Raw genomic sequence first — 22289 nt, forward strand, 5'->3', positions numbered from 1 at the left:
GGCTGCGGCAACCTTGCCGTCCGCATTAACATCCCGTCGCCAACGTTAAATAGGACGTGCGATCCCCCAGCAAACATTCGGGAAGCCTTTTTTTTTTTTGTCCTACAGCTTTCGCCAACCGCGAGGGAACAACCAATGTCGGATGCGAATTAGACAGGATATTTGAAAATAATTTAGGGTATCGGGCAGAGTCTCATCACCCCAGCATTACAAGAAGTCATGAAACACGTTGAAATGCTATATTTGTATTTGGTTTCCAATAAATAATTACAAAATTATAATCCTTACCGAGGTGTTGAAAAATACATATTGGCGGAAACTTTAACTCTGATTCATGAAACTCTATGTATATATCATTTCTTCCTAAAAACAAATGGTTAAAGTTAGTGATCAGAGCTCTGCAAAAACATTCTTATGCATTTGTGATTGTTATCTTTTTATGTTAGTTAACAAATTTTCTGAGACTATAAAATAGTGTTTTTTAATATTATTACAATTGCAGTCATTTCCCAAAATTGAATTCAATACTGAACGCCAAAATTTGTATCAAGAGAGTCACTATTAACTTCAGGCATTCCACTAAATTATAAACTACTAGCTGAAGTACGCGGCGTTTTCTCGGCAAAAAACATCATAATATAAGGAACATCAGTACCGAGTTTCAAGTCTGTAAACATTCACTTAAAAAAACGGGAAATTTTAATTTTGAAGTCACGCTGATTGCACAATCGTGGTGCATCAAGGCTACGTATTAGCAAACCCGGGACACCAATCTTCAGGTTCTTTTTATGGGAAGGCAGGTAACCTCTAGGCAAGACGTGACGGACGCACCAAACGATAGCGCGTACAAATACAAGGAATGCCATCCATTGACGAAGTTCTAAACTAAACTGTTATTAGCGTCTTTAGTTCGCAAGCAGCCGCTAGCTTCACTAAGCGGATGGGTTTCGCCAAGGAGAAGGATAGGAAGTACTTTACTATACGACCGTGTGGCGGCCGTAGAGAAATAACACAAACACACTGTTTGAGTGTCTATTACCTATCTCCTATGATTATCTATTGTAAAACCGAAACTACCCCATTTTCAATCCCTTAGGGGTTTTATAATTATATGTAGTCTATGTCACTCTTCGGCCATGATCTACATGCAAACAATTATGTAGATCCGTTGATCCGTTGCTGCGTGAAAGAAGGGCGAAAAGACAAACACACTTTCGAATTTATAATATTTATTTTTATTAGCGAAGTAGGGATGACTCAACGATGCCAAATATGCAATGTTATTCGTTTAAATACTTAGCATGGCAAAAAAAAACTGTTGAAACAAAGATGGCGTCTTTCGGTTTCCAACTCTCCTCTTTAGTAAAAAAAAATACACTGACTAGATATTTACGTGACGTAACGTTAAATGTGTTCGGGATGAGTGTAGGGATCTTCTGGAGCTCTCTGCGTCAAGCTGGGCGCAGCCTCGGAGGAAGCCTCGCGCCTGACGAAGATGTCGTGCAACTGCGGGCGACAGTCGTCGACTCCTCGGGCAGATTAGCGCGCCAAGTGTGAGTGTGTGTGTGTGTGTGTGTGTGTCTCTCTCTCTCTATCTCTCTCTCTCTGTATCTCTCTCTATCTATCTATCTGTATCTCTCTATCTACCTCTCTCTATCTATCTCTCTCTGTATCTCTCTCTCTTCTCTTCCCTTCCCTTCCCTTCCCTTCCCCCTCCTAACCCAACCTTTCTCTTGGACGCTCACGGATGAGACCTGACTTTCCCCGGTTATTTCCGAGTTAAACAGGGGGGAAACATCTATATAATGTCTGATTTCAACTGTACCACAACACAAAAAAAAATTTTTTTGTGTCTCAAATTGACTATGATAATTTTTTTTTTTATGTGAATTGTAAATACTACAATGATTTCTTGCAAAGTAGCTTGTTCTATAGTCTTCCTTTTTCTACAATAATAATAATGCACTACGGAATATATTGCATAAATTAATCAAATAAAATATAAACTAGAATTATATACAAAAAAGTACTTGGAAAACTAAACAAACAAATTTGGGTCACCAATTTAGAAGCATTGGCATGTTAAAATGTTAATAAAAAAATTTTATTCATCACAAATACTCGTAGAGATACAAAGCAGCAGTAATAAGATAATCGTCAATAATTTGTGTTGTTAACTTAATGAAAAAAATATATATATTTCTGGTTTGTGAACCCAAACGCAGTTGCTTGAATCACCACACCGCCTCCAGCACAGAACTTCCAGTGCATAATATCTTTCAACCATATTTTGTTCTTTATGTTATGCATAGTAATTGGATAACTTTATTTCTGGGTACTTTGTGAAAGGAAACGAAGTGGTCCAAGATCATGGAAGTACTGAATGCTAAGCTTTCACAATATGAACTAACCAGAATAAATCGTTTAAGAAATTAAAATATCTACCATTAATGTAAATTTATTAGAATCTTAATATTAAAAACATTTAAGAGCATTAATTAAGAAAAAACGTATTTTATTGTAAATTTATCCAATAGCATACATATTTAAATAATTTAACTTTAAATTCAATGATTTATGAAAATTTGCATTATTTTTAGTTTTAATAATACATAAATTTGTTCAAGTTATCTGTATTTATTAACATTAATTGCACTACCTAATATCGTATGCATATCCGTTTATAGCCACTACCTTAACGTGTTTTTTTGCGCGGCGTTTCTTTGTCAGTGGTACCAGTTTTACACACACACACAATTCTGGAACCCATATCGTCAGGATTATTTTACATTTTTGTTGTGTAAAAAACATTAAAATTTTGTCGTGTGATACAGCTTTACTCTGGTTTTTATACTCACATATAACCTGTAAACATTTCAAATCCTTCAACACAGCAAACGATATAATACTTTCTTTGAACGATTCTTACAAAGGGAAATTTTATTTAATAAAACAATTTAATGGACATAGGCCGCTGCTGGTTCACACTGGCTGTCAAGTATCTGTGCTGAGCTGTAGTATGTTTTCTGACTAAATTTCCTCCCTCGAAATCCTACGTGCTGCCTACACATTTAACATTTGGCATAAGCTGATTTCGGTCTTTGATCTCCGTGTGTTCGTGTTTTCATTTTTGTTGTCCATTCTCGAGGTTTCCCAATGACACGCGGTCTCCTTAAAATTGTTTTGAATCATAGATTATTTGATCAGACACCGGGAAACATTGTCGCGTGGTGCATCGGCCGCCATGCTCGCCGTGTGCTGACGTCAGGGCGCGACGGGAATCGACCCGGCGCGAGTGTCGCGGGAGGTCGACTTGGCAACCGCGCGCCCACGTGTCATGAAACAGTCGCACGAGTAGTTCTGCTGACCCTGAGGCAGCTCGAATATCCCGGTATCGGTACGTTCCCAAGCACGCTACTACAGCTAGCGAGTTCTTCTGAAAATTCACAGGGAGAGTTAATACTTATAATTAAATAATAAATAGTAGTAAATAACATAAATTATCATTTGATATTATAGTTTGTTAAATTTGTTTTTTTACGGTAATGTGTTACCACCTTATCGCTTTTATAATAACTGCACAAAATGTAACCAGCCGGTATAACATAGCCCATAATGTAAAGAAGAACTGATTTTTTTACCGCAAAAAAACAACTTTTCAGCGTTCTGCAATTTTATCGAGCATCCTGGCAAAAAAAAAAAAGTCTTGAAGCGTTCTACTAAGAGAGACTGATAGTTATCTAGTGCCTTCAATCGAGACATACATTCTATCGTCACGCATTTTCGATCACGTTTCTTCAGTTGTTAGATTCATAGATGGCAGTGTAGTCGGTGATTGTATGCGGGTACAGAAAAACAACGTTGAGTTTCCAGTCTTTAGGATATATATGGTCGTTGGTTCTGCCTCAGGCAGTGTTCCAGTTGCCAGATACTGTAGCCGAATTTCTCACGTGATCTCATTTTATATACATATAACATCATTATGTTGCTTAAATCCGTATTTTGTATTTTGTAGCCAACGAAACTCACAAAATTAAAAAATACAACATTACGGAATTGCCACTTTGGTTTTGACCTTTAAAATAAAAACGCGGTGTGTTACATGTATCGTTATGGCGTACGCAATATTTTTAACAAAAACAGTAGTAATTACTACTTATACAAATAACTGGATTCGTTCAAGAGATATTCCAGGGGATTTTTACATTAATCGTTGTTGAGATGAAATTTACTGCCACAAAGATTAACAAAATACCTGCTTTGTAACAAAATTACTGTTAACTTGTAAATTAGGTGTTGCGTTCAAGATACATACCGTTAAGTTGCAGCTCGTCGTGATACTTAGCTGAAAAATAATTTTCAACAATTATTTATATGAAAACCGTTAGTTGTGAAACTATGTATATTGTTATTAAATTTGGTTTCAGGCATTTAAGAGGATGTATTAGATAAAATATTAAGAGATTCTAACTAAAATGCTTTTTGAGTGTTTTTTTTTTATAATGTTTATTACAAATCTAATAGGAGTGACCACGATAGTCCGTTACAAGTGAATGCAAATCGGAACCTACAAAATCACAGATTACTAATTGGTCAATGGGAACATGGCCTCGTTTCATTGGCGGAAACACGAGGATACTCATGGCTTCGATGATGATGGGGATGGGAGGGAGGGTTGCGCAGTGACCGAACACAGGGTGATGACGTGCTTGAGGGCGTCGAGAGGGCGGGAGGGGGTAAAGGAGGGAGACTCCGGGAGTACGATATTGATTGCCGCGTGCACCCTCACAGCTGTCACACACTACAGACACGCCCCTCCTAGTCGAACCCGGCCATGTGTGTAGGGGGAGGGAAGGGCATCATCACCTCCCCCCCTCCTCTTCCTCCCTTGATCCAGCAAACGACGCCACCCGCGCCAATCAGATACCGCGCGCGAGGGCGAGCTGGAAATCTCGTCTTCGCAAAAAGAAGAAGGAAAAACAAAACTGGGAAGTGCGAGGGTTATCTTCGGCCGAGTTCGGCAAAGCGCCTGAAACTGCCCGCGCCTGCAACACGCAACACAGATGTGCGCGCGTGTGGCCTTCGACTCCAGGGGCGGCGGCGCGTGATCTGCAGCATGTCTTACCTTGATAAATATTCCACGGATAGCATCGGCCCGTTTACACGATAAGAGGAACGTTAAACAATTATAACGCACTGTCGGAAGGAAGTGAATCAACTCAGTGCAAATGTTCATTATAGTTTCCTGCATGGTTTGCCATGATATCAAAAACATTCAAAGTGTCGTACACCAAATTCATTTAAATACATATATATATTTTTTTCATTTCTTGGCCATATAATTTAATATAACCTGACGAAAATTAACGTGGATATATGAGCACAAAACTGTAAGACAAAGGAACAAATGAACATGTTTGCTCATTAAAATTATACTTGATTTCCTGCGAGTACTTCATCTTTACTATAATCCTTCCCTTCATTTCTAAATATGTGTGTTCACTTCACTCCTTTAAAATTCATGATCAAGCGACTACTGCCAAATACAATTGTGTGTTTGCGTGCGGAAGTGATCTTTAAAAATTTCGAAACACAATAATTGCAGCACGGGATGAAATTGACGACACGTTCTATCAGCGAGATGAAATGTGAACATCTTGCAACATCACATAAAATGCCATAATGTTGTTTTACTTTTTAAAAAATAATCGTTAAGAAAAATGTATTCCAGTATTAGAATAAAGCTGATTGCTATCGTTAAATGGAATTAATTATGCCACGACAGAATACCCAATTCAATATGGTTAGTTAAAAATAATCCCGCTACTGAAGTTTAGTACGGCCAAGATTGCGACATTTTTCACGGAAATCCTTCAGTAACTAACTGAAGAGACAAGAGTGTAAACATTGACCATCTCCAAACAACTAAATTATCCGTTTCGAGTGTTGATTGTGAAGGTCCCTTTTTCGCTGCTGCCAATGTCATAATATTTACACACGCAATAAAAAGCACGTAAACCGAACGCGGTTTAATGTTTACGCCAAATACTACACTTTACGAAATAATGTATCCTCACTCCTCATCCATTAACTATTTTAAAAAATACATAGTCTTTAAAATAGGATTTATAATATGAAACTATGATACAATATTTAAAACGTGTAATTAGGTTTCTCTGCATCCGTAATAATAAATAACACGCCTTGATTTCGCAACTCGACGTCTAAATCAATAATAATTACGGCAATTCGTAATACTTGGCAACGCTGCTTTTTTTTTTCTTCTGAAGTTAGGTTCAGGGCATGAAGTTTCTTGAGAGGGAACAAAACTTTACATGATAATATGTTCTGATTTCCTAAACATTCAACTCGACTGTAGACACAAATTGCAAGAATGATTGTTCGGTTTGATTTGAAAGCTTGTTCGCTGCGTGTCCTGTTGGCAGCAGTGCGCCCCCGGAGGATGAACCGCGGGTGAAGCGGAGTGGGGGGGGGGGGGGGCGAGGGCGAAGGGAGAGGAGCAAGGTGTTGTGGGGGAGCCTGCACACACACGCACACACACACGCGCTCCTCGCACACAGGCGCGGGTTATTTTAGGGGCCGAGTGACCCTGACGGGTGCGCGCCGCTCCCGCACTGTTGCCAACCTCCAGCGACAGCACAGCTGCCTCTCTCGGTGCAGGCCTGCCACGCACGCACGTGCAGGCGACGGGCGAGGCCGTTAAACACGTAACACCCAGTTCACGCAGTATTAAAAAAAAAAAAAAAAAAAAAAAAAAAACATAAACGAACGCACTGCAGGCCATGCACGCGACCTCTGCGACAACGTTTCAGCCAATGAAATTTCGCGATGAACATAACCTTTGTCGTTGGTGTTGGTAAATAAATATTTTTAATATTATTCTTCCGCGACAATTGACCGGCAGCTTGCAAAAATTAATTTTAAACTCACAAAGCATACATATTTAGTTATGATAAAGAAAAATTTTAGTAAGCAATAGTTAAGTGATATAAAAACATTTTTAGAATTTTTTAGTTACATTTATCACCATTTACTTATATAAATAATTACGTAGATTAATTTTAAAGAAAAAATACCTGACTAAATTAATACCTCAGTAATTTATAACCACCATGTATGATAAATAAGTATAAACAGTTCTCAAGTCCCGCCAAAATGGCACCCTAGTCTTCTCTCATTGGCTGTTGCACACATGCGAACAGAAATAAAATATATTCACTTCCCTTTTATGCGCACGATCTCCCTCCCACGCACACGACAGTTATGCGTGTTGTTGTGAATCAGTAGGTTTGAAAACACGGCGGTCAAATCTTGTGCTCACTACCTACTATTAATGTTCCTGCTTTTTTTTTTCCCCAGCCTTTAACGTTCTGTCGATTCACGTATTGCAGAGCCGACACGACCTGAATGGCTATGTGCACTACAACGCCTTCGCGCGAGAAGGGTAGATGGTTTGATTTCCATACGACACGATGATCTATGAGCATGTATTCGATTTTCATTTCGTTTCGAGAGCAACTTTAAATCCCGTTATAATTATAAATCGTCTTTGTGCACAACCAGACCATATTAATTAAATTTCCACTATTTTCTGTTCACAGTATATTTGGATGACATTCTGTACACAGTATATTTGGATGACACCCTACTTTTAGGATATTTTGTGTTTGTATGACATATTACTGTATTAAAAACTAAGTGAAAACAATATGCTTATAATAACTGACAATAGTATAATTTAGTTACAAACAGATTTCTAAATTTTATGTAACAGCGAAATATTCGCAGTAATTAGAATATTGCAAAAAAAAATTTAATTTTTCACTTACAAAAACTCAGAACAAGATTATTAAAAAAATTCAGATAAAAGATTTTTGACGTTACACTTCAGGCACGTTGTGAAAAAAAAAATGATGAGAAATAATTTTTACGATGCGCCCGCACCATGCAACGAAATTTTCACAGGATGAAAAAAGCTACATACAAAAAAACATGACGGACTCACGCGCTGCAGCATACATACACATACACACACACACACACACACGCATATATATACGAGGGTTATTTTTTTTTCAACCTCCGATCGGCTGTAATAAAAAAACGGGAATGAATTGGGAAATTATTTTAATGTCAAAAGAAACGTACATCTTTACTCTATTTTTCCACATAATCACCATGCAGATTGAGGCATTTGTCGTACCGATGCACCAGCTTTCCAATACCCTCTGCATAAAATGATGCCTCCTGCCTATTCAGCCACGTTTTAACAGTGCCCTGCAGTGTGATTACAGTTTCATTTCTCCATGGCATGCCCATTAATCGATACCCTAATCGCTCGTACACGAATCGACACGTCTCGTAGTGTTTACCCCCTTCCACCAACCATGTGGAGCGGTCAACTCACACCTCAGTTGAAGCTTGGTTATGGGAATATCAACATGGCTGCAACGATAAACTGTACGGCGAAATGCGAGCTGCGTGGAGTCATCCGTTTCTTACAGGCAGAAGGGCACACTGCAGCAGAAATCCATCGCCGAATTATGAACTGCAGAGCACTGTTAAAACGTGGCTGAATAGGCAGGAGGCATCATTTTATGCAGAGGGTATTGGAAATCTGGTGCATCGGTACGACAAATGCCTCAATCTGCACGGTGATTATGTGGAAAAATAGAGTAAAGATGTACGTTTCTTTTGACATTAAAATAATTTCCCAATTCATTCATGTTTTTTTATTACAGCCGATCGGAGGTTGAAAAAAAAATAACCCTCGTATATATACATATATATACATATATATGTATATATACATATATATATAATATATATATATATATATATATCGTCTGTCATTTGTAAGAAGGGGCTAACTACAAAACATAAACTTTTCAGGAGAGCAGAAAAACAAAATGAGCACACTGTAATGCATCACTGTATTTTAATTATTTATGGTTAGCCCCTGTCATATCTTAAAAACTATTAGAGATACAGTTATCCCCTTCTTACAGACCATGAAGGATGAAAGAAAACATGTATTTCTGCAGTTAACTCATTTTCAACAAAAATGTAAGATAGCCCCTTCTTACAAATGACAGACGATATAAATCCATCCCCCAATCGTAGAAACTGGGGGACGCACCAATCGTATTGGTGAGCTAAATTAAAAAAAATTAGTAGAAAATTTATCCCCGAATTTAAAAATTAAACCTAAAAAGGAGTATTCTTAACCTTAAAAATATGTTAGAAATTTAGCATTACTGTATTTATAACCCATAATTTCATTCAGTTCATGTTGTGCTTCGGTAGCGCAGTGACAAAGCGAGCGTGTACAAAAATTTGGCAGTTATTTTTTATTTAAATCAAATCCCGTCACCGGAAAAAAACTTTTCTTTCTGTATTAATGAATATTACAATATATGAATTTTCCCTTACGTAAATATGTTTTACTGATTTATTTCTATATCTAATTGCTGTAATTACTGTAATATATAGCTCAGTCTGTTGGTTCAGTTATTTCATTCTACGCAGCCTTTATTTGTCCCTTAAAGTAAAACTAAATAATATAAGCACAACAACCTTGAAAAAAAAGTTAACTTTATAATTTAACACACCTATGTCTGTAAGTAAATAAGTTAAACGAATATCTGTAGGAACTGCACCCCTGTTAATTGGTACAGCGGGCTGGTTTTATTTCACTTAGAATTTACGAATAGCTATCAAAAGTGTTTGTCACAGTAATACTCAAAAGACACTGAGAGGGATTTTCTTTACGAAGAAATAAGTGACGTAAGATCACCCGTCAGACCAATATGTCCAGAAGTGGCAGTGTGTGTCAACAATACAGAGGAACTAGCTCTATTAGATAGTGGAGCGAAAGTAACTTACATCAATGAATATTTAGTTAAGATGATAGAACAGAATGAACCAACTCTTCCAAAATTGCCTGTTCCTGTAATGGAAATAATCGGAGTTACATCTTGGTCCAGGCTTATCGGCAAGCAGTGTTGGAAATAAATGGACTAGCCGGCACGAAAAATTTGGCAGCTCTTACTGTGAAAGGTTTAACTAAGCCGTTGATAATTGGCACGGATAAAGTATGGTGGTGTTATTAATTTCCACAGGTGCACTGTAACTACAGTGACAGTGACAGTCTGATAAATATGACAGACAGATGGCATGTGAGCGGTCAAGTGGTAGGCTTACTAGAAAATTGTGATTTTCCCGCAACTGCATGTCATAGATAGGTCAGCGCAAGTATGATAGCTTCGCTTGAAGATTTGCAACTGGCTATACAGGAAATAAACACTGTATAAATAAGCTATATTTTCGCGCATAACTTCCTAAGCTATTTTAATTAATTGGTAACTTAATTTTAATATGCACACATTGAATTTGAAGTTTTATTAATTTCATTTAATATGGGGACATCGAGAAAATTTTTAGGCCACGGCCAAAATTATTAGCACGTATTTATGAATCATAGATATATCTACAATTAACAAGGTATAACAAGTTATATGCCTCACTCATTTACGTACTTTCGAACATGACGTTATAGGTTAGAACCACAAAATTATTTTAAACCTTGGTTAGTTAGTCCCAATCTACAGTCCAACTGACGGTTGCATAACGCTTTACAGAACGAAACAGAAGGCATATATGATACAAAAAATTATTTCAAGTAATCACCTTAATATGCCGGTATAAAATTTGTTTACTGGACTCTGTGGTCAACAGTAGCTTCTTTTCTTCCTGACTTCCAGGCAAGCGTCAATTATTTTACTATAATTTGTATTACTGTTTTTAAACACATCCACGTGTTATCCTCGCCGAAATGAAAGATACCTGTGCAGCCATCGTTTTCAAAAACATGGCGCTCCGCACGATAGCGGAGAGACCACAGAGAGGCATAAGTAGGGCATGGAAAGGAACTGTTCATACTTCCGCTAAAAACAATTTTTTTGTTCAGCTGCCACTTACTTGCGATAAGTTATCTAAGTAGTTTGTATGCCTTACGTCTTATCTTAGACTTTTAAAACCAGCGCCTGGCACACTTGTTTGACTTGGCTTCTTTCTGTCGCTCTGGTTTGTTTGTAGCGTCGATTGCCCATTCGTTATTACTTTTTTTTTTGCTTACTGTAGGCCAATACTTAATTCAGAGTAACCAGTAAAGTAATTTTTTGTTTGAGTTTTTAAATATATATATATTAATTTACCTAGCACTCAAGTTTGTTTTCCTGCAAAACATTTATTTTATTTTATAGTCAACTCTTACTTTATTTAAATTGTGAAAGGACAGTACGTCCATCTAAATGTATACTGGAATCGTTCACAGCAGTAGCAGGCTCTGTAACTAATGGACCAGACGACAAGGCAATTAAAAAACTTGGCTACCATCAAACACGGGCTGAAAAAAACAACTTCGGAACACCTACTTATCATGATCACTTTGCGGATTACCTACTGGTTGATTCTGTTAATGAATGAATGAATGTGTGAACAGTATAAATGAAATGTCCGTTCCTTTTCTTTCTCTCTCTCTCTTAGATTGATAACGTGTAACTTTTTATCATAATTTAACTGCAGCAATTATGCGCTCTTTAAATAAATATTGTCGTGGGGAATAACAATCAATTAATAACAATCAATTTCTTGGACACACGCCATTGCTTGTTTACCTGCAATTTGGCATGTCCATAAAATTATTTTAATTCAGTAAGGGTATGCGTGTATTTATTAAGAGTAATTAGGTAACTTTGTTGTTGTATTTTATGTTAGAATCTAGTTTTTGCATATTTACCTAGCGCTCAAGTTTGTTTTCCAACACACCAGTCGTGCCCTCGGCTGTTAGTGGGCATGTTACAATATTAATAAATAATAAATAAATAACATTACCTATTTTATCGTAAAGTATATCGTGAAGTCAAATTCTTAAATGTGAATAGCTGATGTCATTAGTATTAGTTTATTTAAACATGTGATTAAGTGTCACAGAAGCCTCAACTTCACACGTTAAATCAACAGATCGAGCCTCTCTAGAGACAAAACACATAATGGCATACATCAGTCAGTCTGCAGAACATGGGTGATACGTTCTGCGTTAATTATAACAAATATATGCTAAAAACTCATATTTTGCGAATTCACACCACTCCAAAAACAGAAGCTGTTAGTCACGGAGGGTATTACAATAGCATTACATATTTTGATTGTTATCATCACTAAATATGTTATACAAGAGATTTCAGATAGTTTTAGAGATCCCTTTTTTTTCATTTTTCCTTACTTAACTTAGATGTTCTATAAAACATCCATTAGATTAAAAAAGAGAAAAAAAGAATTCACGATTACTTACAAAATCACAGGAAATGATTTTTACTTATCATAACTTTATTTTACACGAAGTGATCCGAATATTCTTATGTTGTAACCGCAGGAAAAAATAATTAATACGGCGTTACCATAGTCAGTCAGTAATGAGCGTATTCTACAATATTGCTCAAGGGTTAAAAAAAATATATATCAAAATTTTTTGTAGCTCAAGATCTAAAGAAAATCTCCTGTCTAATCTGTGAATTAATTAGATATTGAAGTCGCGTCGACAATTGGGCGATTATAGACGATGAATAATGCGCAAAAACGATAATGCATAACTGACGGAACGAATGGGCGAATGAAACGAGAGTGCCGGAAAAAAAAAATGCCCGTTCAACCCCATCGAAAATCGAACTCGGATTAACACGTGGTAGTAAGTCCCAGTGTTCTGAATACCAGCGGGCCGCGAAGGTCCCCAGCATCTCGGAGAGCCCGCTGTGGTCTTTTAGAGGTCCCGCAGGTTCGCACCTTTGTGCTCAACCGAGCGGCATAAAGCCACTCCCTGCCTTTACCTCCGTCGAACACGGCCATTGCTTCACCTCGGACTCTCCGGGCTAGGCCAACCTTTCGACCCGCCAGCGTGGGTGGTCGTGCCGGGAGACGGCGCCGGAGTTCGTGGGTGAAGGAGGGGGGGGGAGGAGGAGGAGGAGGAGGGAGGGAGGGAGGGAGGGAAGAACTTTCACTGTACCGTCCCACGACCGCCTTTCCACCCAGAGCGCTTTCCCCCTCGGCGAGAAGATGGGCGCAAACAACCCCTCGCGTGCTGGCCACGCACGCCCGCCCGCGACAAGCGCTGTTCCTCGACGTCCGACGAAGAACCTAGCCATCGCCGCATTGTCACGCCGAAAACACTGGTGCTTGACCACGTCTCAAAGTGGTCAGTTAAGTATGCATTACAATCTCCGCCGCGGCCATTGTCTCAAGTCTGCTTTGGCTTCTGGTTCTCTAAGCCGCGACGAAGGCGAAGATTTCGCGGTGGTTTCCGTCGACGCTGCAGTCGCCATCTTCAGGGTAGCAGTTACCTAATCCGTTTCGTTCCTTTAAATGCTCTCGTCTGATAGGGGAGTTTTTTTTTCCCCCAGCTGCTGCCAATCAGGGAAAAAAAAACACTCCCACCTCACGCGAGAGTATATAAAGGCAAAATAATTTCCAAGAATCTGAAGTACGTAACTTCTATCCTGAAGATTGCGACTGCAAGGTCGACCGAAACCACCGTGAAATCTTCGCCTTCGAGGCGGCTAGAACCAGAAGCCAAAGCAGACTTTATAATCTCCATCGTTAAACTTCCATAGAATGCAGTCATTCAAAACTGTTTCAACAATGCAAACACAACACTTCTGCTAATGTATTGGGCTTCAAACCAACGTGGCGCAACCCATGAACTGATAGAAACAAATGGCTTCAACCGGTCAACATGTGATCATGCAGGGTGGCCAACCCCCGACTCGACCGATACTTCGGACAACACTCGCGGTGTGGGCTCCGTGCCGCCCTGCTGCGGCAGGTTTATAAACTACGCAAACACGCAACACGCAAAAGAAAAGTTAAAAACAAATTTCAAAAGACCTGTTTATCAATAACGCAAGACGAAAAAACGCATCGCAAACATCGCCCATCGGGGGGGGGGGGGGGGGGGGGGGGGGAGAGAGAGACTGAAATCCAACATGACAGGTTCTCGCAATGAAAAACTGATAAATTATGTATACGTGAATTACACAGCATTTAGAAAAACCTAGTGTGGACAGTACTGCGACTCTATTGCTAGATTTTTTTTATTGTCAAGTTTGTTTAATTGTTTAAGGAGGTTTTAACTTCATTAACAACATGCTGAATTGGCCACAAAACCAAAAACGGCACCAGCAAGGTAAAGTAATGTGCCGTTGCACTTCGTAACGTTGCACGTACTCAACCTGTTTTCGTGAAATATATATATATATATATATTTTTTTTTTTGCAAACTGAACATTATGCAGGCTCAATTTTGTGAAAAATGAAAATAATTTACTTTTTTATTTAATATTTTTTAGTGTAATCATATCTTAATGTAAATTGTGAGAAATGTGAAGTTTATTTCTAATCTGAAGTGAAGTGCTTCAAGATATATATAAAAGAAAAAAACCTTTATTATAAAGACTTTATGAATGCTAAAATATTTTAAAACTAATATTTAATTACCCTAATTTTTTTCATTTACTTTAGCTAAGATCTATTATTGATCATTTTGGAAATAAACCTGTTATGTTTAATTTTTGTTCACCAAGTTTGACATCTTGTGTCAATATCTTTGGTGTAGCTTCTTAAAGAGATGACTTTACTTTGCCCTTTCTTCTTCCTTATAGCTCAGCCATAATGTGAACATTGCACTACTTGTAACTGTTTAAATCCGCTGGATTATGCGGTGATTTGAATATCACTTACCGCCTTTTGGGTGAGTTTTCTTTCTTGATTCCCCCGGAACCATGTTATGTATTTATTTTTGGCCGATGTCTTAATATTTTATTTTTTTTAGCGGTCCTTGTGTGGCGCGAGACATTCGGACCATTCTTAATTAGTCCAATAAGTACGGGACGGGAGTGAGCCCTTCTCCTCCTCTATCGGCAACAGGATGCAGCCTACTATTTAAGGAAAGTCACTCCATCAATTCTCTTTCGGCTTCCAGCATGTTTTGGAATGAATGTTAATCTTGCTTTCGGACATCTCTATCATCACGTCGAAAAATATTAAATAAATCAAGTGAAAGGAACTTTTCTTCTTTTAACTATTAAATTAATAAATAAAAATTTAGTTATAATCTTTTAAAAAGTTTAAATGTTGCTGTTGTAATTTCCACTGGTGTAACCAGTGTAAATGTGTGTGTTTTTTTTTTTTTTTTAATATTTATATTCTCTTGCGGGCCCCTAAGCTAGGTAATTTTACGAACTATTGTTAACTATAATAATAATCACAGATACTTGTAAGTGCATGATAATTAAAAAAATATGGTCTGAACTGAAGTATATATGTAATTTTTTTTTAAATATAAAATCAGATCCTTTCGTTAAGTAATCTTGATCTTAGTAAGATCTGTTGGTTGTAAGAGCCAAGTGATGAGCCAATCGGCGCATGTTTGTTCTGCTTATAGTATATTTATCTTCACATACAAAACAGTTGTCTGTGGCCCCCAGGCCACATTTATGTTATTTATTTATTTTACTTATTATTGATTTTACGAATTATTTCCATTTTAAATGATTTATTTTTGTTAAATCTTATTTATTGTTATTTTGGTTAATTATTTAATTATTGTGATTTTTTCCTTTTATAGTTTTATTCTGATTTGGTGTCATTCTAGTTGTATTGTTATTATATATATATATATATATATATATATATATAATAACAATACAACTATATATATATATATATATATATCGATTGTGTTTTCATGGCCGGCTACTGGGAGCGCGGGTTCGATGCACCGATGACGTCATGAGCGGTCGAGTGCCAGCGGGGGCGGACTGAACTGTGCGCCGCGGTCTGTTGGTTTTGGGAGTCGCCGCGACCGGACGTGTGTCGCGAGGCAGGGAACACGGCTTTTCGACTCTGCACCGGCCAGTCCTCACCGGGGCCTGCTGAGATGGTGCCTTGCCTTACCCAGAGGCATCTTCAACGGCAAGATATTCGCAAGCTACGCTAAGTTAAAGAGGCGACACATAGATTTGGCAGTAGCGGGTTGTGGATCAAGATTTTTTATTAAAAAGAAGCATAGTTTTGTGAGGCGAACTTTTATATGAACTGCGTATAACGGTGCGAGCTTATGGATTAGACCTTCCCGTTCTATAAAATGGATCAATGCTCCTTGGTTGGACTATGATAAAGGTGGAGTGTAGAAATTGCTGCTATGTCCTGAAGAGAGTTATTCATTAAATTATGTTTACCTGCGAGATTTGCCCTCAGAACTAAAAAAACATTTTTAGTGCAACCGCCTCATTGCGATTGAGTGATATTTTGCCTGGCGCATTTGACTGAACTATATCTACGTATTTTCTGAAGGTCACGTTATCAGCTGTTTGATTCTTGGAAGCAAGACCTGCAAATATTTATGATCGTGCACGTAAATAAATCCGGCTCCCAGTAGGACTCTTTTTGGACTTTTATAATAAATTGTTTTTATTATATAGTATATTTATAGTATTTGTATTTTCTGATTATATAGGTATTTTGGATATTTTGAAGATGGTATTAATAATAAAACTTTGAGTAGCCTTAATCTTTTTGATTGTTGAAATGAGCCAAAGTCTTGCTGTATACGTTCGTAGTATTTATGCCTTTCATAGCTCGACCGCCCGGGTGCGACTTTTTGGAGCGAATTACCTTTTTTTGGTTTTCCTTTTTTTTTGTATTGATAGTTACCCAGGGTGAGTCGGGGACGGGATCTCCCTTCCAATTTGACCGGAAGGCGGGTTCCATGTCATTAAGCCTAAGGTCCTGGGGCTTCCCTGTTGTGTCCCCCCCCCCCCCCCCCCCCACGAGGTTAACCTAGCCGGCTGAGGTGGACATGGCAGAGTAATCATACCAAACTTTAAATTAACTAGCAACTTAATTAAACAAATCCACTACATGTAAACAGTAAAAATGTATTAGGTAAATAACATAGTTTTGTATGATTTTTATGTAAACATGAACACTAAAGATCTAACTTACAACCTACAACTGAGAACAATACAATTCTCATTTTTTAAATTGAAATCGTCTGAAATTTTACAGTTCTTAAAAATGTTACCAGTGGTACCTATTTCCCAAATCTCACTTGCGATGCATCACAAGATGTTGGTTTTCAAACACCGATCACATTAATTAGCAAGTAAGCAAACACTGATGACAGAACAACAGTGGCAGAAGGATTGGCACACCAATTGTCCTAATTGAAAAAACTGTCAAATTTGAGACACCATGGTCACTTTTTTTTTAATTTACACTTCATTTACACATTATTTACACTTCATTCACACATTATTTACACTTTATTCACACATTATTTACATTTTGATGAGCACAAAAACCAAACAAATTATTTCAACGTGTTCAAACGTAAAAGTGGTTCAATTCTGAGGTTTATCCAACGTATGATTAAACATTACGTGATACTGGATTCAGTCATGAAATGACAAACACCTCGATAAACTATTTCTGACAACCAGTCTGACGGGATGTTTTAATTAGACGCTACACAGACTGCAGAAAAGCGCCACGAAACGGAAAGTGTTTTGCAAGGGCGCAATAACGCAGCCGGCCGAGCTCTGAATGCGACACGGTTATGCACATCTGGGCTAGAAGCGATCGGGGGCTCTTGATGGCGGCGGCATGCGGACTACTTGCGAGCTCGCAAAAATAGATCCGCACCAGGAGAGTGGGCGAGGAGAGAAGGGAAGCTGCAGGGAAACTCCCCGCCTCGACTGCTGACCGGCCGTGCCTCGCAGCAGTAGGTGCAGGCAGGGACATTCTGCGGGGCAACTTTGGGACGTGCGTCCTGTTTGAAGAGCGGGCATTTTAGCATTAAAAATTTAAGAAAACATTTAAAATGACTTAAGATAAAAATTTGGATCCTGGTCCTATTTGAGATGCTCAGCAACAAACTAAAAAACTTAGGAAATTCTGTTTATTTTATTTTTCGACGTTATTGGTTGTTAAGTTAAGGCGATACGCCTTTTCTTACAGTTAACCACATTAAACATATACATTTCTCTACATTAACATTACATATTAAAAGTAACATTTTAAAACATAGAAATATAATATTGATATAAAAAAAACTTGAATGTAAACTAATATACAAATATAAAAGACAAACAGAACACTAATTTGTATTCAACACGAAATTGGCAGATACACCTGCTGAATATGATGTAGTATTACATTAATACCACTCTCCCACTTATTCACGCATACATTCTTACAGTAGGTAAGCCGCGAAGTGATCATGCTGGGCATGTGTTCCACATGTTTCTTCAGGCTGTGTTTGAAGGCTGCTAGGTTATTAGACCTCTTGTGCTTCCTTGTTTTTTCAAGCAAAAAAAGCATAAGTAATAAAGTTTCTTAGTTTTTTAATTGTAAGTATAAAGGCACGATTCCCTTACTTAGATAACATATGGATTAGTGTGTTAGGCAAGGTAACTTAGTTACATATTAGTGAAAGCGGGTCGGAAAGAGCACAATATCTACGTAGTCTAGGCGAATCTCTCATGAGAACTCCACTGAAATTTTGGACACTACAAAATCCATAACTCCGAATGTTTTCTTAACTGAATAAATGACGAGATAAATCCTACGGGAAAAAACCAATCATAGACTGAAATTAATTCCGACTGAACACAGGATTATTTACATTCGTTTACGATAAAAATTCCAAACATGGGCTGTAGTGAGCAAACAAGGGCGACGTTAAACGGAAGAAATAGTTGATAAATATCCAAGACATTAGAGTTTAGACTCACTATATGTATATGTATTAATAACTGCTATAAGTTAAACTATGAGCTATGCTTAACCACATTTCCATCTTGGCAAAGCATAAGTAATATTGTAAATTGCTTTTGACACCTTGTTATAGACTTAAGATTCCTGAACAGGGTCCTTTCTGTAATATATAATTTTTTTTTCACGAGGGATTTTACAGATTGTTCCGACCTACGGCCGGCATTCTCACGTTCCCCTCCCACATATGCGCCCAGTAGCGGATCCAGAGGGGGGGGGGCTAAGGGGCTCAAGCCCCCTCCAAAAGCATCTGGGTCCACTATTGTTTTAGTGTTTGCCTTGATAAAGCCTAGCTTCAGCTGGGTCAAGCCCCTCCCAAACCAAAATCCTGGATCCGCCACTGTATGCGCCCCTACCATGGTAGGGTGGGAGAAATTTCCAGTTCGTTTTATACAATCCAGAGCTATATAGATTAAACATAACTGCTAGAGATCACTCCCTCTTTTGGATCGGGAAAGTATCTGAGCTTCGGCAATGACCAGAGGCTAGGGGAGGGATGTTACAGAACTACGCGCAGTCCACGGGTGTCAACTTGAGCGAGTGCCCCACAACCTGAAGACGACCACCTGCGGGTAAGACCGCCGACACCACCGCCACCAGCCATGCGGGCTCCTCCCCCGGCTACTTACTCGGAGAGCTCCCCCAGCTCACATGGTCGTCGGCCGCCTGTCTCCCGGGCGCCGCCCCCGCGCGCTCTTGCGGCAGCGTCTGCAATCGTGTTCGGGCACAACACACACTCGCATTAGGCTTGGCGTCAGCTCCTGCACTGGGAGTTTGTCAGAGCACATCTTCCCCCTTTCTTTCAATTACTTTCTAGGTTAGCATTACAAAATTCTTGTAGCTCTTTACCATCAGGTTAATTACTCTTGGTGTCACTGAGGGTCATCGTACCAAGTCTCAATACGCGATGTAGAGTATTGAGGTACAACCTTGACTTGGCATCTTTAGATTACGCTGTTCCTAAATCCGACTGCCGGACATGAGTGCATGTGTACAACAGCAAGTAATGGATTCGATGCCGGGATACCCAAAATATTCTGGCTTTAAATTTTCCTGAACCCGGGATTTTCGGGATTGACAAAAAAAAATGGTAAGAAACATACATCATAAAATGAAAATTTTCCGAACGAAACGCACTCATTTTAATCTGTCACTTGCCACTTTGACTTTCTTGTCCGCTATATTGTTTTAACGGCTGATTTTAGTCACGTTTGGAAAGGTAAACAGAGAAGTTGTGAGTTGTAAGAGTCGTGTAGTTAGGAGTGAAAAGGTGTCTAAAAAGCTGCGCTTTGCATTGCATTTTTTGGTTAGTTAGCATAAATTACCTAACATGGTTACAAACTAAATTTGGAAGTCAATGTATTATAGTTCACAAGAGTTAATAGTAGACAGACAATATTTTCTTGCGGTTCAGGGTTTCTTATTTGTTATGGTATGAAGTTCGATTTAAAAAAAAAGTGCAAAATGTTTTTCCTCTCTCGTTTTCCAAGATTATACCTCTATTTCTATTTTTATTTCAATTTTTCAATTTGTTGGTTTGTTTAGTTTATGTGATTGTGTGAATTAAATCTGATTACTCATAAATGATTATTGTATAAGGACATATAATAAATTTGTAAGTAAAATTACAACGAAAAAACTTATTTCTACACACTTTTTGTATGTTTTACTTTCCTTCCCAAATTCCGGGATTATCCCGGGATTGTCTGTGCACAATCCCAAACTCCCCGTATTATAAATAACAGCCGGTACCGAATTATCTAATGACAAGGTTCAGTGATAAGACTAGGTCTTATACTGGGATTTTTTTTTTAGAACCAGTAGAAACAGCTATTACCAACGAGTGCAAACCGGGTGGCCTTTAAAATAAACCCAGGCCTACGACGGCAAATAAAGTAAACATAATTTCCTTGGGTCTGACAACTCTGTGGTTGCCTAACTTAAACTGTGGTAGATAATGCAGCGGTGGCTGCAAACAGGAGGCTGGGCTGAGCGCCTGGCTTGAAGGAGCCCGCACTTAACATATATTTTTATTTGGCCAGAAACCACAAAGCTAAAGAGCCCAGATGTTATTTCTTGGCTAGTGGGGTCTAGCAGCGTCAAAAGTAAAAGCGTTCACCGATGTTTCGATCGGCATTGCAGTCGCCATCATCTAGGGCAGCAGTCTCCCACTGAGTGTGTTGGCAGCCCTCTTGTCTGAAAAGGCGAGTGTTTCCTGATCAGCTGCAGCTGCGGGGTATGACTCTCAGTAGGTAGCTGTTACCCTGATGGCCTGCACGCGCAGGGCGGTCGGCAAGCAGTTATTCTCGGCGTGCTGCGCGGGACCCACGAAACCATCAGGCGGTGACCAGGTGATTGTATCGTTCGAAAGTGCTACCAAAGCTCGAAGCACACGCCTCAGGTGGGTTCGTGCATGTACTGTTAACAATTTTGTCACCTTCAATCTACGAAGAACACTGGTGACAAATCGCACAGGGATCTTCCTAAATTTACGGACATTGAGTTCACTTACTTTGAACAAGAATCCAAAAGAATATTCTTGGTATATTAGCAAAACATTTAAAAACTTGTTCCTTCTACAGCAAGAACGTTTAGAACGAAATAGACAACGGTGAGGTAAAAACTCGGCGTAGTTTCTACGAAGATTCAGTTATTTGAATTTATGAACAAATCTTCGTTTATTTAAGTTATATTCTTCGTTAAAAAGTACGTAAATTTACTGTAATTTCTAACAGTGATTTAGCGGGAAGGTCTGATGATACAGCAGTGTGAGAATTATAAATTTTTACCACTGCGTGGATTTTCAAATACATATAAGTATAGATCATAAACACCAAATGTCTTAAAAACTCACACTACTCCAAAAACCCTACAGCGCGATTTCATATCAAGCAGGCGGATCTCTCAAGGCTCGGTCTTACGCGCAAGGTTGATTTTTTTTTTTTAAATTTTAACATCATTACTATCATTTTAGTGCTATACACTACATGAGCATATGATACTATTTTTTTTGTTGTTAATTATTGAGTCAGATATATTCTACACGCTGTTTGTAACTTGCAAAATGTCACAAGTAATATTGCCATACTATTGTTATCAGCGTCACTCACTAGTAGTTCTTTTTATGTTTTTCAATAGCTACACAGGTCACTTTCACAGCTGAAAGAGATAATCGACATGTAGTTTCCCGCCTGAGGCAGGGTCTACCTGAGGAACAGACCTGTCGTTCCGGCCAGCCTTGAGAATGGGTTAGGTGAGATGAGATGGGATATGAATTGGTGAGGGGAAACGGGAACACCCCGAGAAAACCCGCATGCCACGGCAACGTCCACCACGTTTCCCACTTTAGAAAATTCGGGTTCGACCCCCGTCGGGAATCG

General features: G+C 38.6%; 1 protein-coding gene across 4 annotated transcripts in view; it reads right to left on the minus strand.

The window, feature by feature from the left end:
• The window catches only part of LOC134533879 (protein roadkill), a 283593-nt gene that overhangs the window by 176577 nt on the left and 84727 nt on the right, over positions 1-22289 (minus strand). The window contains exon 3 of one of the 4 annotated variants that reach the window (XM_063371616.1): positions 19539-19617. The exons of the other annotated variants lie outside the window; for them this stretch is intronic. The gene's annotated coding sequence lies outside the window, so the exon portion shown is untranslated. The remainder of the gene's footprint in view (positions 1-19538; positions 19618-22289) is intronic. 4 annotated transcript variants of the gene reach the window in all.

This window comes from Bacillus rossius, chromosome 7 (assembly GCF_032445375.1).
Source record: "Bacillus rossius redtenbacheri isolate Brsri chromosome 7, Brsri_v3, whole genome shotgun sequence".
NCBI lineage: Eukaryota > Metazoa > Arthropoda > Insecta > Phasmatodea > Bacillidae > Bacillus > Bacillus rossius.